Source organism: Stomoxys calcitrans, chromosome 2 (assembly GCF_963082655.1).
Source record: "Stomoxys calcitrans chromosome 2, idStoCalc2.1, whole genome shotgun sequence".
NCBI classification, from domain to species: Eukaryota; Metazoa; Arthropoda; class Insecta; order Diptera; family Muscidae; genus Stomoxys; species Stomoxys calcitrans.
In genome coordinates, this window is record NC_081553.1 from 75,076,791 (window position 1) to 75,092,720 (window position 15,930).

A 15,930-nucleotide genomic window follows, 5' to 3' on the forward strand; every position below is an offset into this window, starting at 1 on the left:
GAAAATCCTTTGGGCGATAAGTTTCGACTTCTTTAAGTCGCCAGGCCTTGATGATGTATCACCGGCTGAATTACAAGCTGTGTCTGATAGATTGGTTCCTTGGCTTCGGGAAATATACTCTGCTTGTATCAGCTTTGGGTGTATTCTAAAGATCTAGAGCTGGTCATTTCGAAAAGGTTACCCGATCACTGCAGTGTGTATCAAGCGGAGATCCTTGCAATTAAAAAAGTGGTGGAGTGGCTAAGATATTAGGTCATCATGGCGATTGGGATAAATATCTTCTCAGACTGCCAAGCAGCCATTAAATCCCTGGAAAATGTATTTCTGAACATAAAAAACCGCCCTCGACTGTCGCAGATCTCTCAACGAGCTTGCGAGACTAGGAACTACCTTACACATTGCAGGGAAACTGGAATCTGTGGGAATGCCTCTAGCTAGATGTAATCTAAGTTTTTGTGACCAGGCCCGAAGGACAACGAATGATATATGCTAACAAGGGGGGAATGTGGTCTTATCTAGACTTGAAGAGGTCTACCGTTTCGCTGTCATTGGCTAGAACAGACGTCTCATTCATTGTGTCCGTCATGACATGTCATTGTCTAATCGGAAAATATGCTGACAGACTGAAGGTTGCCAGCAACGACTTTTGCAGAAGCTTTGAGGACATCGAAGAAGAAGAGACTATAGAACATCTTCTGTGTGTGTCCCGCACTGGTAGTCAGAAAGAGCTCCACTTTAGGTTCTCCTATCTATGAGAACCTGTCTGATTTGGCGGATGTGAACATTCGAAAGTTGTTGGGCTTTTTAAAGCGATCTCGATGGTTCAACGTTCGGAGCTGGAAGGCATCTTCCTTCTTCTGTTCCTAAGGTATCACAATGGACGAAAGCGTCTAAGTGAGTGTGATGGCAGACTGCCACCTAAACCTAACCTATACTAGGTTTTTGAAATACTGGTTTCAAATCTAGATCTGTGCTTTTAAACACTTTCAACAGTGGTTGATCTGTATGTGGTTTTCAACAGTTGAAAACTGTAACCTGCAGGATTACCATTAGCACCGCCTACAAATCACACTAGAACTACATCACTTGAGATGAACACATTTTATAAATTTTTCCCGAAAATTCCCATATATTCTACTCCCTTATTGGGTCATTGTGCTTGCTGTAGTTTCCAAAATTTCTAAAACATAACTCTCGGTTTGTCTGTCTTCCTTATCCTATCACACTAACACACACCCATTTGGGGGCGCACAAAAAGAAAGATGGTCGTTTCAACAGTTGTTGAGTGCAGTCATCGCATGCATTTTGAATGTTTCCACAGTTAAAACTATCTTGGGAGACATAAATATCAAAATACTTACAGTTCCCACTTAAATATCTACAATGGAGATGTTCTCCCGAACGACTGACACCGCCATGGATAAAAGCAGGCAAATGCCAAATGTGGAGCAAAAGTATGCCAAAATGCATGCAAATTTTCAGCGCATAATGAAAACGCTTTCAACTACTAATGCTTATGGTGTTGGTCATGTATGTACTCTTATCCTTGGTGTAGGGAAGTCAAAATGGACAAAATGAAATTAATGAACTCGTAGGCATCTATTATTTAAAAATGAAATTGTTCCGCTTTGTTTGTTTGTTTGTCTATTCCGTATAGACTCAAAAACGGCCGAAACGATTTTCATGAAATTTTTGTAGATGGTAGAGGATGGTAGAGCTTGACCCCCCCAGGTGAAAAAAGGGCACTTAATTTTTTGATATCCCAAAGGGAACGGACCCTCCCCTTACCAAAATTTTCAAAAACCTTACATCTCGGAGATGCGTGCACAGATTTAAGCAAAATTTTGTATGTCACCTTATGGTACACCAAAAATATGAAATTGGTATGAAATTTTGGGGTCAAATAGCCTGGGGGGATGCCCCATCCCAAAACTCACCCGAACGGGCATGTTTACCGATTGGGACGATATGGGTATCAAATGAAAGGTATTTAAGAGAAGATCACAAACATGGCATTAAAAGTGTCGCAGGGATCCCCCAACCCCAAAAACATCACCCAACAGCACACTTTTATAGCTTTGGGCAATATGGGAATCAAATGAAAGGTTTTTAAAAGTAGAATAGAAATCTGACACAAAAATGTATTCATTTTTGTCTGAGGGGCCTCCCCACCCCCAAAACCTCCCAGCAGGACATATTTACCGATTGGGACAATATGACTGTCAAATGAATGTGAGTGAAGATAAATTCCGAATTTAACTAGTGGAGACACAAACCACTGACTTAACAGTCCTCTGTTACTGCCATTAGCAGAACACTGTTAAGGAACTTTGTAGGCAATTAATTAATAAAAAAAAATGATAGGTATTTAAAAGTAGAGTAAAAGCTGATATACAAATTTATTCCTTTGTGCCTGAGAGCCTCCCCAAAACCTCTCAGCATAATATGTTTACCGATTGGGACAATGTGGGTATCAAATGAAAGGTATTAAGGTATTCCAACCTAAGCGTTCGGGGGGTCCCACCCCTAAAGAAACCCCCAACAGGACACATTCGCCGCCTTGGGCAATATAGGTATCAAATGAAAGGTATTTAAAAGTAGAGGACAAATCTGACATACAAATTAACTCCTTGGTGTCTGAGGAGTCTCCCCACCCCCCAAAACATCCAGCAGTGTATATTTACCGATTGGCAGCCGGTTTTACGTACCGGATTGACCTGATGGAGTTCCTCAACGGCAAGGGCTGCCGCCTCAGTGTATAACACACTGCTACAACAACAACATCAACCAATTGGGACTATATGAATATTAAAAGAATGGTATTTAAAATTAGAGTAAGAATATGATATACAAATGTATTTTTGGTGTCTGAGGGCCTCTTTTCCCCCTGCAGGGCCTTTTTTCCCCCCTCTCCATCCCCCCGCAGGGCATATTTACCAATTGTGACACTATGGATATCAAATTATAGGTATTTAAAAGTAGTGTAAAAAGCTGATATACAAAATTTTCCTGTGTGTCTAAAGCGCCTCTTCGTCCCCCATAATCCCTCAACAGGACATATTTACCGATTGGTACAATATGGGTATCAAATGAAAGGTATTTGAAAATTGTGTACACATCTGTTATAAGAAATTGGCCCAAGGTGTCTAAGGGGCCTCCGCAACCTTAAAATCGCACAAAACGGACATAAATGTCCAACGTCACAGAATGGGTATCAAATAAATGGTCTTTGGGATTTGACTACCTACCTGGTGTACATATTTTGGCAGAGTCTGAGACCGGCCCACGATAAATAATATATTGAACACAAATTAAATGACGTGTCAGAGGGCAAACCCCCTCCGCCGTCCCACCCAAAACAGAAAGGAATCTAAATTAATATATGAAGGACGATCAGGATAGAATAGGACAGCAATAAAAGGCCTTTAGTAGTAGAGTACACTGTTTGCCCTCAAATTGGGATAGACAAAGGAAGGTCTTGCGGATCTTCAAAAATTTGCTATCCCAAGTGGTAGCTTTAAAATATGATTTTGAAAATATTAGATAACCAATACAAAAACAAATTAACTGGTGTACTACATTTTTTGATATCTGAAGGTGGGCGGACCCTCCCCCTTACCCTAATTTTCAGATCTCGGAGATGGGAGATGCGATTTAAGCGAAATTTTGTGTGCCCTCTTATAGTAACCTAAAACCAAAAATTTGGCATCCAAATTTTGGATGGGGTACCTAGGGGGTCCGCCCCACCCAAAAATTCACCAAATATATTTATAGACCAATGGCTACAATGTAGGACTCAAATGAAAGGTAGTTGAGAGTGGAAAACGATTCTGATATTCAAATATGGAGTCAAGTATTTGGGAAGCCGCCCACCCCCAAAAAATCCCCTAATCAGACCACCCCTTATCGACCATGGCAATATGGGGCACAATTAAAGGAAATTAGAAATGGAACGAAGTTGATATCCACTTTCGGGATCAAGTTTCTGGAGGTCCTCCCCTTCCCCAAACACCCCCCAAGCAGGACCTATATACTGACCATGGCAATGTGGGATTCAAATAAAAGGTATTTGAGAGTAGAATACGAGTCTGATACCCAAATCTGGAACCAACCCCCAAGGAGCACAAACTTACCGACCATAGCAATATGTGTCTCAAATGGAAGGAATTTGAGAGTAGAGCATGAATATGATATCAACATACGGTAAAAAGAGTCTATTGGGCCGTCCCTCCCCCAATGCACTACCCAAAGAGGACAAATTTACCGTCCTTAACAATATGAGGCTCAAATAATAGGTAATATAGAGCAGAATACGAATCTGATATATATTTTCAGTGCCAAGTCACCTCGTGGCCTCCCCAACCTCCCAAACAACCACTTAAACTGGTCATGTTCACGGACTACGGAAATATGGGACTCAAAGTTATTTGGGAGAAGAGTACGAATCTGTTATCACCATTCGGGACTAGGGGACGTTCTACCCCCGTAACAATCACCACATAGGACTTATTTGTTCACCATGACAATTTGGGGCTCAAAGAGAGTGTATCACGATGTTTAAAGTTTTTTGGGCCCACCACCCAAACCAGTCATATTTGCTGATGATTGCAATAAGGGCCTCAAATGAATGGTATTTGAGATTAGAAAACGGGTTTGATTTCCTTTTTTGGGGCCAAGTATGGGGCAACTTATCTCATATTTACCCTCTTAATTCAAAGGCAATATGGGGATCAAACAAATTATATTTGAGAGTAGAACATGATTCTAATATTTTTTCAGGGCTAAGTGATTGGAAGACCACTCCACTTCCCAAAGCACCCCTAAATCGTACATATATACCGACCATGGCAATATGGGGCTCAAATGAAAGGTACTGTGGAGTAGACCACGACATTTCCTGGGGTCCACCACTTCCCCTAAACACTCCCCAAACAAGACTTATTTACTGACCATGGTAAAATGGGGCTCAAATAAATAGAGCCCTGATATACAAATGTAGGACCAAGTGTTTGGGGGACGCCTCATCCCATAAACCAATGGCAATATGGGATTTGAAGAAGTGGTATTTGAAAGTAGACCACGATACTAACAGTTTTTCATGGTTAAGTGTCTGGGAGACCATCCCACCCCCCAAAACAGCCCTAAATCGGACATACATATTTACCGACCATGGGGCTCAAATAAAAGGTATTTGGGAGAAGAGCGCTAAATTGATACCCACTTTCGGGACCAAGTTTCTGGGGGACATACCACCCCCTATCGCACAAACCACCACACTGAGGGCCTTCCCGCTCCCAAAATCCCCATGAGAATATCGGGCTAAAATAAAGTTTTTTTTTTAAAGTGGAGAGATCTAAAATCCAAGCTTAGATGACCCTTAACCCTCGGAGCAAATTCATAGACCAATAAAGATCATGCAAATTGCAAATTTTGCCCATGAACATTCCACTGAGGAACAGGGGCAAACTTTTCACATATCAATGAGTGCAGTCCGATTTAAGATTAAGCTCAATGATAAGGGGCCTCCTTTTTATAGCCGAGTCCGAACGGCGTGCCGCAGTGCGACACCTCTTTGAAGAGACGTTTTACATGGCGTAGTACCTCACAAATGTTGCCAGCATTAGGAGGGGAAACCACCGCTAACATTTTTTTCTGATGGTCTCGCGCCGGGACTCGAACCCTGGCGTTCAGCGTCATAGGCGGACATGCAAACCTATGCGCTACGGTGGCCTCCATAATAAAGGTCATATGGGATGCAAATAAAGGTATTTATATTGTTACACTGTTAGTCAAGCGATATACGCATACCATGTTTGTAGCATGGTATTTCACTAAAAGCTCTTTAATTGTCCAAAATAAATGTTTAAAGGACAATTTTGTTCCACAAAATGTAAAAGAAGTCGCAGCGGAGTAGGCCCGGTTCGGCTTCCATATCCACCACGTCGGATATATTTAAAAGCTAATGTCACACCAAACCCAACCGATATCATTCTATATTTGGTCTGCACATAAGCCGGTGTGAGTATGCAACCACTTGGTATTTATATTGCTTTGCAGCGCAGAACATGTGCAGACCAAATATAGAGTGAGAACAATGATAGCTGTTGGGTGGTATGCCATTAACTAATGCTCACCACATTCCGTCATTATCGCCAAACTTAAAGGTGGAGAGGCATAGGATCCCGCATTACATTTAGATCTTTCCTCGCACATGAGAGCAGTATCGTCGCGTCATCCTGTACCCTCTCGATCATCCTAAGGAGGGCAAAATTGCTCAGAGCCTAATGCCATATCAGAAAACATAGGTGAGAACCGGACGAACGACAAAGAAGAGAAAGCGGCAGCGTCCACCATATTGCCAACGTTATCCGCGTAGGCACTTTTACTCTTTCCTGCCCAAAGGACCTACGAATCTTGTTAACTAGCAAAAGCCACAAAAGGGGATTAAGCTCCCTGCATGCGAAGTTCCTATGACTATAAACCTTGGAATAGTAATAGACCACTAGGTCGCGTAACACATTGACATAAGGGAAATACATTTATGGTAGAGTATCGCTAACGCATCTAGCAGAGTAGTTTTGCATACAATCCCATGTGTCGAGAAATGTCCAATTTACCCACACATGTCACAGGGTAACCTTTTTCCCCTGGATTTATCAAGAGAGTAAGCTTAAATAGAGATGGCCCCCTTACAGTTTAAATTTCAAGCAAACAGCACAGAGCTTAGGTTCCTGTATCGCAGCAAGGTAGTTTTCCTGAGTAGAGAGAGTAAAAATTTCGTTTTAAAAGTATCCGCTAGATTCACATCTCATTTGGAATCCCTATCGAGTACCACATGTATGTGGTTGTTTGTTCTAGGTGTAAATTTAAATATTCGTACATCAGCTCTTTTACACAGACCAGTAAGTAAACGAGCTAACAAGCAAACAAACAAGCAAGCATACAAACAAGCTCACTAATACATCTAAACTCACACCCATGCATGGTGCTTTCAATGTGTTGCATTTGGGGACATTGAAGCTGTCTTCCTTTTTTAGCCATATTTTTAGGGAGTATTGCATTACACTTCAACATGTATGAGTGAACAACATGTATGTGTGTGTGTGTGTGTGTGTGTGTGTGTGTGTGTGTGTGTGCAAGAGATTGATATTCATATAAGAACACTTTGGGTGGAAGTATGTTTTACCGGATCGTTATGTATTAGTATGGGTGTTGGTTGATTGTTGATGTTACTGCTGCCGCTGCCATAGGCAAGGGGGGGGGGGGGGGTGGTGGGTATGTAACAGCCATTCTTTTTCTGCAGATCCTTGCCTTAGTCCTTAGCATTGTGCGTTGCTTCGCCTCTGTGTTGCAGCATATAATTCGCCGTGTGCTCTCGAGTGATAGTGGTGTTGCATCTCATCTCCAGTTGGCATCGTAAATTTAAATTAAGTCATGAAACTTGCTGACAGTTAAAATCTTCTTGCTGAAAATTGGATGTGTAATACAAAACTTGAACTGAATACATGGTACTCGCCATTGCTTGCAGGTGTCCTTTACGTGCTTTTTTTTGTTTGTTTTTTTTTTCGGTTGGATTTCATTGCTGGCTTTAATGAAAACAAAATGCGCCACCGAACGGACTCTATGGTTAAAGTAATGCAATGGTTAGCTAGTTAGTTACCTGATGAATAGTAACCCAAAATAAGTTTTAAATGAATGTGTCCAAAATGATGAATAGTTGCGCAAGAAGACCCATAATAGTGACAAATTGGTATAAGGTTAATGCTTTAAATTAATTTAATTTATTAAGCAGTTGTTGGCTGGGTAGCTGAGATGTTACCTGGGAAAACTGGACCAATGTGAAGGTAGGATATCTTGGCAGCTCATTTCACCAGATGTCAATATCGAGTTTTCTCAAGGCCAAATGTTTAATCACAGCACAGTGGGATAGAATAAAAAAAAAAAAAAAAAAAACAAAAGTAAATGCGTGCTAACTGGGCTGGGCTGAATCTTGGGAACCCACCACCAAGGATTGTGCTAAAATATGGGAGCTATATCTGGTTATAGACCGAATTGAACCGTACTTTGCGCAGTTGTTGAGAGTCATAACAGAACACTATAGGCAAAATTTCAGCAAAATCCGATAAAAATCGGTTTGAAAGGGCTCAAAAAATCAAATATCATGTTCTTGACCAATTTGAACCGTACCTAACACAATTGTGGGAAGTCCTAACAAAACATCACGTACAACATTTCAGCCAAATCCGATAAAAATTATCGGCTTCCAGGGGCTGAAGAAGTCAAATCAGGAGATCGGTTTATATGGGAGCTATATCAGGCACTTGACCAATTTAGATCGTACTAGGCACAGTTGTTGAAAGTCATAACGAAACTCCATGAACAAAATTTCAGCCAAATGGGACAAAAATTGAGGCTTCCAGGGAAGTCAAATCTGGAGATCGGTTAGACCATATAGACCGATTTAGGCCACAGTTGTTTTGTGTTATAACAGAACACCACATGCAAAATTTCAGCCAAATCGGATAAAAATTTCGGCTTCCAGAGGCACAAGAAGTCAAATCGGGAGATCTGTTTGTATGGGAGCTATATCTCAATCCGAGCCGATGTGGCTCATTTGCAATCCCCAACGACCTACATTGATATAAAGTTTCCGTGCAAGATTTCAAGCGGCTAGCTCTGCGCGTTAGACCCCTATCTTCATTCCGACTGACGGGCGGACGGACACGTCTGATATTAAAACGGTACTTGGGTACCGGAACCCTCCCCCAAGAAACCCATGGTACGACCAAGAGTGTCGAGATGCCACGGAAGCCAAGAATGCGGCTTACAGTGCAACTCTACAATCAGCAGTAACGCGCCAGATGAAGGAGATGTGTCGAAGAGAGGAGCAACACCTTTTCCACAGAAAACAGATGGAAATGGAAAGACGTGAGTGTGAACGAATTGAGATGTGCAGGAATAAGAATGAAGTTCGGAAATTTTACTAAAGAATCAAAAATCAAACCGAAAGTTATGGCACAGGCACAAACGACTTCAGAGACAAGGAAGGAAATCTGGTAATCGACACATATTTAGTATGCTGAGGATAGGGGAAGAAAATTTTAATTAACTACTAGTGTCTGACGATGGCGGCGAAGAGGATACCCCAGAACCAATCCCTGATGATGGTTTAGAACGTTTATCTTTTAGTCAGAATAAGGTCCAAGTAGCAGTGACCCGACTGAAGAACAACAAGGCATCAGGAGCCGACGTGTTACCCGCTGAATTATTTAAGACCGGAAGGGACCCGCTGACAAGGCGCATGCATCAGCTTGTCTGCGTCATCTGGCTAGAAGAACGCATACCCAATGGTAGAATCCTCAGCATATTATGTGCCGTACGCAGGAAAGGAAACAAGACGGAATGTACCAGCTACAGAGAAATAAGTCTCCTCCCCATCACATACAAGCTTCAATCATTCACTTTTTAATATTTTCCAAATAATCTACCTTGGAAGCTTTTAAACATTTTCAGTAGAACCCCTAGTGGTTTGTGCTTAAGTCTTGGCCTTCTCGACCTCAGCGTTTTTATACCCACCACCCTAGGATAGGAGGTATATTCATTTAGTCATTCTGTTTGCAATACATCGAAATATCAATCTCCAACCCTAAAAAGGATATATATTTGGAATCGTCTTAAAATTCTAAGACGATTTAACGATGTCCGTGTGTCTGCCCGCCTATCCGTCTGTCTGTAGTAATCATTCTACAGCTTTCAAAAATTGAGATATTGAGCTGAAATTTGGCACAGATACGTCTTTTTGATGCACGCTGGTTAAGTTCTTGAACGGGCCACATCGGATTATATTTGGATATAGCATTCTATATAGACCGATTTTCCGATAAAAGGTCTAATGCACATAAATTTGATACAGTGAGTAGTTTTAGGCCTCCCTACATCTGACCCAAATATGGTCCATAGCGGACTATATTTATATATAGCCGCCATATATACCGATCTGCCGATAAAGGGTCTGAAGCCCAGAAAGCTTTATTTTTAAACCGATTTCGCTGAAATTTGAAACAGTTAGTAATTTTACGCCTCCTAACACAGGACTCAAATATGGTTCAGATCGGACTATATTTAGATATAGCTGCCATATTGACCGATCTCCCGATTAAGGGTCTTAAGCCCATAAAAGATTTATTTTTTAAGTGATTTCGCTGAGAATTGAAACATTGAGTAGTTTTACTCCTCCTAACATAGGACCTAAATGTGGTTCAGATCGGACTATATTTAGATATAGCTGCCATATAGACCGATCTCCAGATTAAGGGTCTTAGGCCCATAATAGCTTTAATTTTTAACCCATTTCGCTGAAATTTTGAAATAGTGAGAAGTTTAAGGCCTCCCGATATCTGACCCAAATATGGTCCATATCGGACTATATTTATATATAGCCGCCATATATACCGATCTCCCGATAAATGGTCTGGAGGCCATAAAAGTTTTATTTATAACCCGATTTCGCTGAAATTTAAAACAGAGGTTTATCTTAAGCCTCCTTATATCCGACCTAAATATGGGTCAAATCGGACTATATTTATATATAGCTGCCATATAGACCGATCTCCCGATTAAGGGTCTGAAGCCCATAAAAGCTGTATTTTTTAACCGATTTCGCTGAAATTTGAAACAGTAGGTAGTTTTGCGCTTCCTAACAGAGGATCGAAGTATGGTTCAGATCGGACTATATTTAGATATAGCTGCCATATAGACCGATCTCCAGATTAAGGGGCTGAAGCCTATAAAAGCTTTACTTTTTTAACCGATTTCGCTGCAATTTTAAACATATGCTTCAGATCGGCCTATATTTAGATATAGCTGCTATATAGACCGATCTCCCGATAAAGGGTCTGAGGCCCATAAAAGCTTTACTTTTTTAACCGATTTCGCTGAAATTTAAAACAGTAGGTAGTTTTGCGCTTCCTAACATAGGACCCAAATGTGGTTCAGATCGGACTATATTTAGATATAGCTGCCATATAGACCGATCTGCCGATAAAGGATCTGAAGCCCATAAAAGCTTTTTTTACCCGATTTTGCTGAAATTTGAAGCAGAGGGTTATCTTAAGTCCACTAATATCTGACCTAAATATGGCTCAAATCGGACTATATTTAGATATAGCTGCCATATAGACGGATCTCCAGATAAAGGGTCTGAAGCCCATAAGAGCTTTACTTTTTAATCGATTTTGCTAAAATTTGAAACATTGAGTAGTTTTACGCCTCCTAACATAGGACCCAAATATGGTTTAGATCGGACTATATTTAGATATAGCTGCCATATAGACCGATCTGCCGATAAAGGGTCTGAAGCCCATAAGAGCTCCATTTAGTACCCGCTTTCGCTGAAATTTGAAACAGTATGTAGTTTTAGACCACCCGCTATCCGACCCAAATATGGTAAAGAACGGGCTATGTTTAGATATAGCTCTCATATAGACCGATGTGCCGATTAAGGGTCTGAAGCTCATAAAAATTTTTTTATAACCCGATTTTGTTGAAATTTTCTTTCAATATCCGTGTCGAATTTGGGTGCAAAAGTTATCCAATTTTCACCGGATTGTGCCGAAAGGGGGGTTTTCATATATGCCCGAGATGGTGGGTATCCAAAGTTCGGCCCGTCCGAACTTGATGCCTTTTTGCTTGTTTGCATCAAACATTTTTAACGCTTGCTTAAAGCCAAAAAAGACTTCAATTTAGGAGCATTGAAATTCTTTTCAAAGAAAAACCCCCTTGAGGCACTTAGCCTAGTGTTTATTCCATCTACATGATTTCCTGCCGACATTTAAGGCAATCATTTTTGGCAAAGCCACCCGCCAAAGTACAATGGCGAACATTACAGGTAATTGCATTCATTGTATCTTACCAATACTCTATGGAATAATGGAATATAGCCACAAACCATAATCATTACCTGCAATCTAATTTCATGTTAATTTGCATTCTTTATCTGTAGGCAAATGCTACGATTGATTGTTCTATTACACTTGCCACACTTGGAGGCCTATGCGAGCAAGAGATAGGTTAGGTTAGAAAGCAAGGCTCTATGTCTTCATCATACATTTTTGGCCCATAGAATTTGATTTCATTTTCGTTGCTTTGTTTTCTCTCATTCTACACAGAGCGGTCGTAGATGAGATGTAAGACAGAGGAAAATAAAACATTTACCCTCACTTTGTGTACTTCCGCTTTTTTCTGTATAGGGGGAGGTCAGGAATAACTTAAAATTACAAAAGAATTCATTCTCCTCGATTTAACTTTTTGTATCAAAGACATCTTCAACGTTTTATTTACATTACCTACCTAAAAATTCTATGCTTCAAAGCAAACCAAACCCTATCGGAAAAAAGCACAGGGAAAGCAACAAAAAATATGGGAATAACAGAAGAGCAAAAAAAAAAAACACAATTGCAAAAAGAAATCCTTGCCGGGTATGGTAGGTATGATGATACATTCAAACATACACCCATATATCAAACGGAAGGGGCCCACAATGGAATTGCATAAGGGAAACGGAAATCAGGTGTCCCACCACCACCACCATCATCACTACCACTACGCCATCATCTCTCAACCATAGTCATCGTCGGCACCAGTGGAGTATTATGTTCAAAGCAAATATTCTGACTGTGCCACAAAAGAAAAGTACATTTCCGCAAAACAAATACATATTTTCTTTTGCTTCATCTCTCGCTCGCTCTCTCTCTCTCTCTCAACCCCTTGCTTAGTCCCCCTGCTAGCTCTCATTCAGTCGTACTGGTTAAATATTTTTAGACAATTTCAGTTCAAAAGGTTGTACTGTGGTCTCACTGCTGGTTGGCCTTTTGTGTATGCAACGAATCGTTCCACCTACCTGAACACTAAGCAGCAATAGCAGCAGTCTATTGCAATCATTGCGACTGACTGACTAGGCTCAAGGACGTGTGATTAGAAAAAAGGAAGAACTTACAGGAAATATGCCGACAGGATTTTCCAAAAAACAAGACAATTCAAAGAAGAACTTCGAAAAAATAAGAAATCCAATTATTAACAAAATTTCCAACAATTTTACACACATTCTTTTTAAAATTTTTGCTAACATAAGGTTTTTATAAATAAAAAAGTATGGTTTCCTTTTCCTTAAAACGTATGTGTCTACGCCACTGTCTTTTACTATTTTCTACTGTGCTTAACCCATTATCGACGAATGGGTAGAAAGTGCCCAAGAATAGAGCCGTCGCAGAAAAATTTTTGCTCGCTTTAGGAAAGAGATATCCTAATGTAATTTAAGTTTGGCGAAAAGTAGACAAATGAGGCTTGTTAAAAAAAAAATTCCCCTCATATAAGGTCATGTTTTGGAGGAAACTTTGTATAGCTCAAAACATCAACAAAAAATTGTTCTCAAAATTTTTAGCAGTGTACGAAATTTCGACCAAAATTGTAGGAGCCATAAAGTAAATCATTGTGCACATTTTTGTAAAGTTGGAGAGATGCAAATATATGGGAGCCGGGACGTAGGATTTCATTTTGGGGGGCCTACCCTAGATTTTTTTAAATCGAATAAATACAAAAATTCTTCTCTTACTACGAAATTGGTAAAGATAAAATTTTTTGTTAACAAGTAAAAAGGCGTTAAGATCGGCCGGGCCGAACTTTGGCTACCCACCACCTCGGGTATATATGTAAACCACCTTTCATTAAAATCCGGTGAAAATTGCGTACCTTATGTCCAATTATATCGAAAAATGTTCCGATTTGGACCAAATACTGATAAGTACAGTATCTATATCTAAAAATAAACCGATCTGAACCATATACAACATGGATGTCGAAGAGCCTAACATAAGTCAATGTGTCATATTTCAGTTAAATCGGATTATAAATGCGCCTTTTTTGGAGCCAAGACTTTAAATCGAGATATCGGTCTATATGGCAGCAATATGCAAATCTTAATCGATCTAGACCAAATTGCAGAAATATGTGGAGGGACTTATCTTAACTCTCTGTCCCAAATTTCTGCGACATCGGAAAATAAATGCGCCTTTTATGGGCCCAAAACTTTAAATCGGTCTATATGGCAGCTATATCCAAATCTGGACCGATCTTAGTGAAATTGAATTGTCGAAGGGCCTAACACAACTCACTGTCCCAAATTGCGGCGATATCGGAAAATAAAGGCGCTTTTTATGACCCCAAAACCTAAAACCTAGAGATCGGTCTATATGGCATCTATATCCAAATCTGGACCGATCTGTGCCATAATGCAGAAATATATGAAGGGGCTTAACTTAACTCACTGTCCCAAATTTCGGCGCCATCGGATAATAAATGTGGCTTTTATCGGCCTTAGAACCTAAATCGTAGGATCGGTCTATATGGCAGCTATATCCAAATCTAGACCTATGTGGGCCAAATTGACGAAGGATGTCGAAGGGCCTAACACAACTCACTGTCCCAAATTTCAGCAAAATCGGATAATAAATGTGGCTTTTATTGGCCTAAAACCCTAAATCGACGGATCGGTCTATATGGGGGCTTTATCAAGATATAGTCCGATATAGCCCAGTTTCGAACTTAACCTGCTTATGGACAAAAAAGGAATCTGTGCAAAGTTTCAGCTCAATATCTCTATGTTTGATGACTATAGCGTGATTTCAACAGACAGACGGACGGACAGACGAACGGACATGTCTAGATCGTCTTAGATTTGTACGCTGGTCAAGAATATATACTTTATAGGGTCGGAAATTGATATTTCGATGTGTTGCAAACGGAGTGACAAAATAAATATACCCCCATCCTTCGGTGGTGGTACAGGAACAAACCCATTGTTGCTGACATTTGGTCATAAAGTCAGAGCTAAATTTTGTTCTGCATGCCAACAGAATATAGGCCGTTTCTTTTATATATTGGGTTGCGCAAAAAGTAATTGCGGATTTTTCATTCTTATGACTATGTAAAAAAAGTATATTTGATAAAAGTTAATTCTAAGTTTTATTAAAAATGTATTTACGTTCTTTTAAAAAAATTCTTAAAAAAAAAAAAAAAAATTCAATTAACCAACACGCTGGGGATGTCCCCCATATATGCAGTGCATTGCGTTGGCAATTATGAAGGGGGAATGAGAGAGTAGTGCTTATTGATATTCGTCTTAAATTTCTGAACGTCAATGTCGGTGGGAAAGATGAATTTTCTCGGTAATGAGTGGTTCGGTCGACTGGCCAATCAATTACGGGTGTGAATTCCTGGGAAGTCTTTTATTCCTAGTGATCACCCTAACGTCAGGTATAAGAAGACTAATATCCCTGGAACACACGCCATAAAAATAACGATAGAGCAATACAACGCTACCCACATTCCGACGATGTTCAAGAGAAGCAATAGTGTGTGTTCTGTTATGAACACTTAGTGCAAAATTCCAGCCAAATCGGATAAAATTGTGGCTTGTAAGGGCTCAAGAAGTCAAATTGAGAGATCGATTTATATGGGTGCCATTTCTGCTTATAAACGGAATCAGGCCGTACTTGGCACAGTTGTTGGAAGTCGTAACAGAACACTACGTTCAAATTTTCAGTGAAATCGGACAAAAATTGCGGCTTCCAAGGGCTCAAGAAGTCAAATCGGGAAAGCGGTTTATATGGGAGCTATATCAGATTTTAGGCCGATTTGAAACGTATTTGGCACAGTTGTTGAAAGTCGCAACAGGACACTATCTGCAAAAATTTAGTTTAATCGGACCAAAAATCGGGAAATCGTTTTATTTTTGCGCTATATCAGGTTATAGACCGATTGGGACCATACTTGAAACAGTTTTTGGATGTCATAACAGAACACTGAATCTGGAAAATTTTAGGTAATTCGGACAAAAATTGCAGCTTCCAGGGGCTCAAGAAGCCAATACGGGAG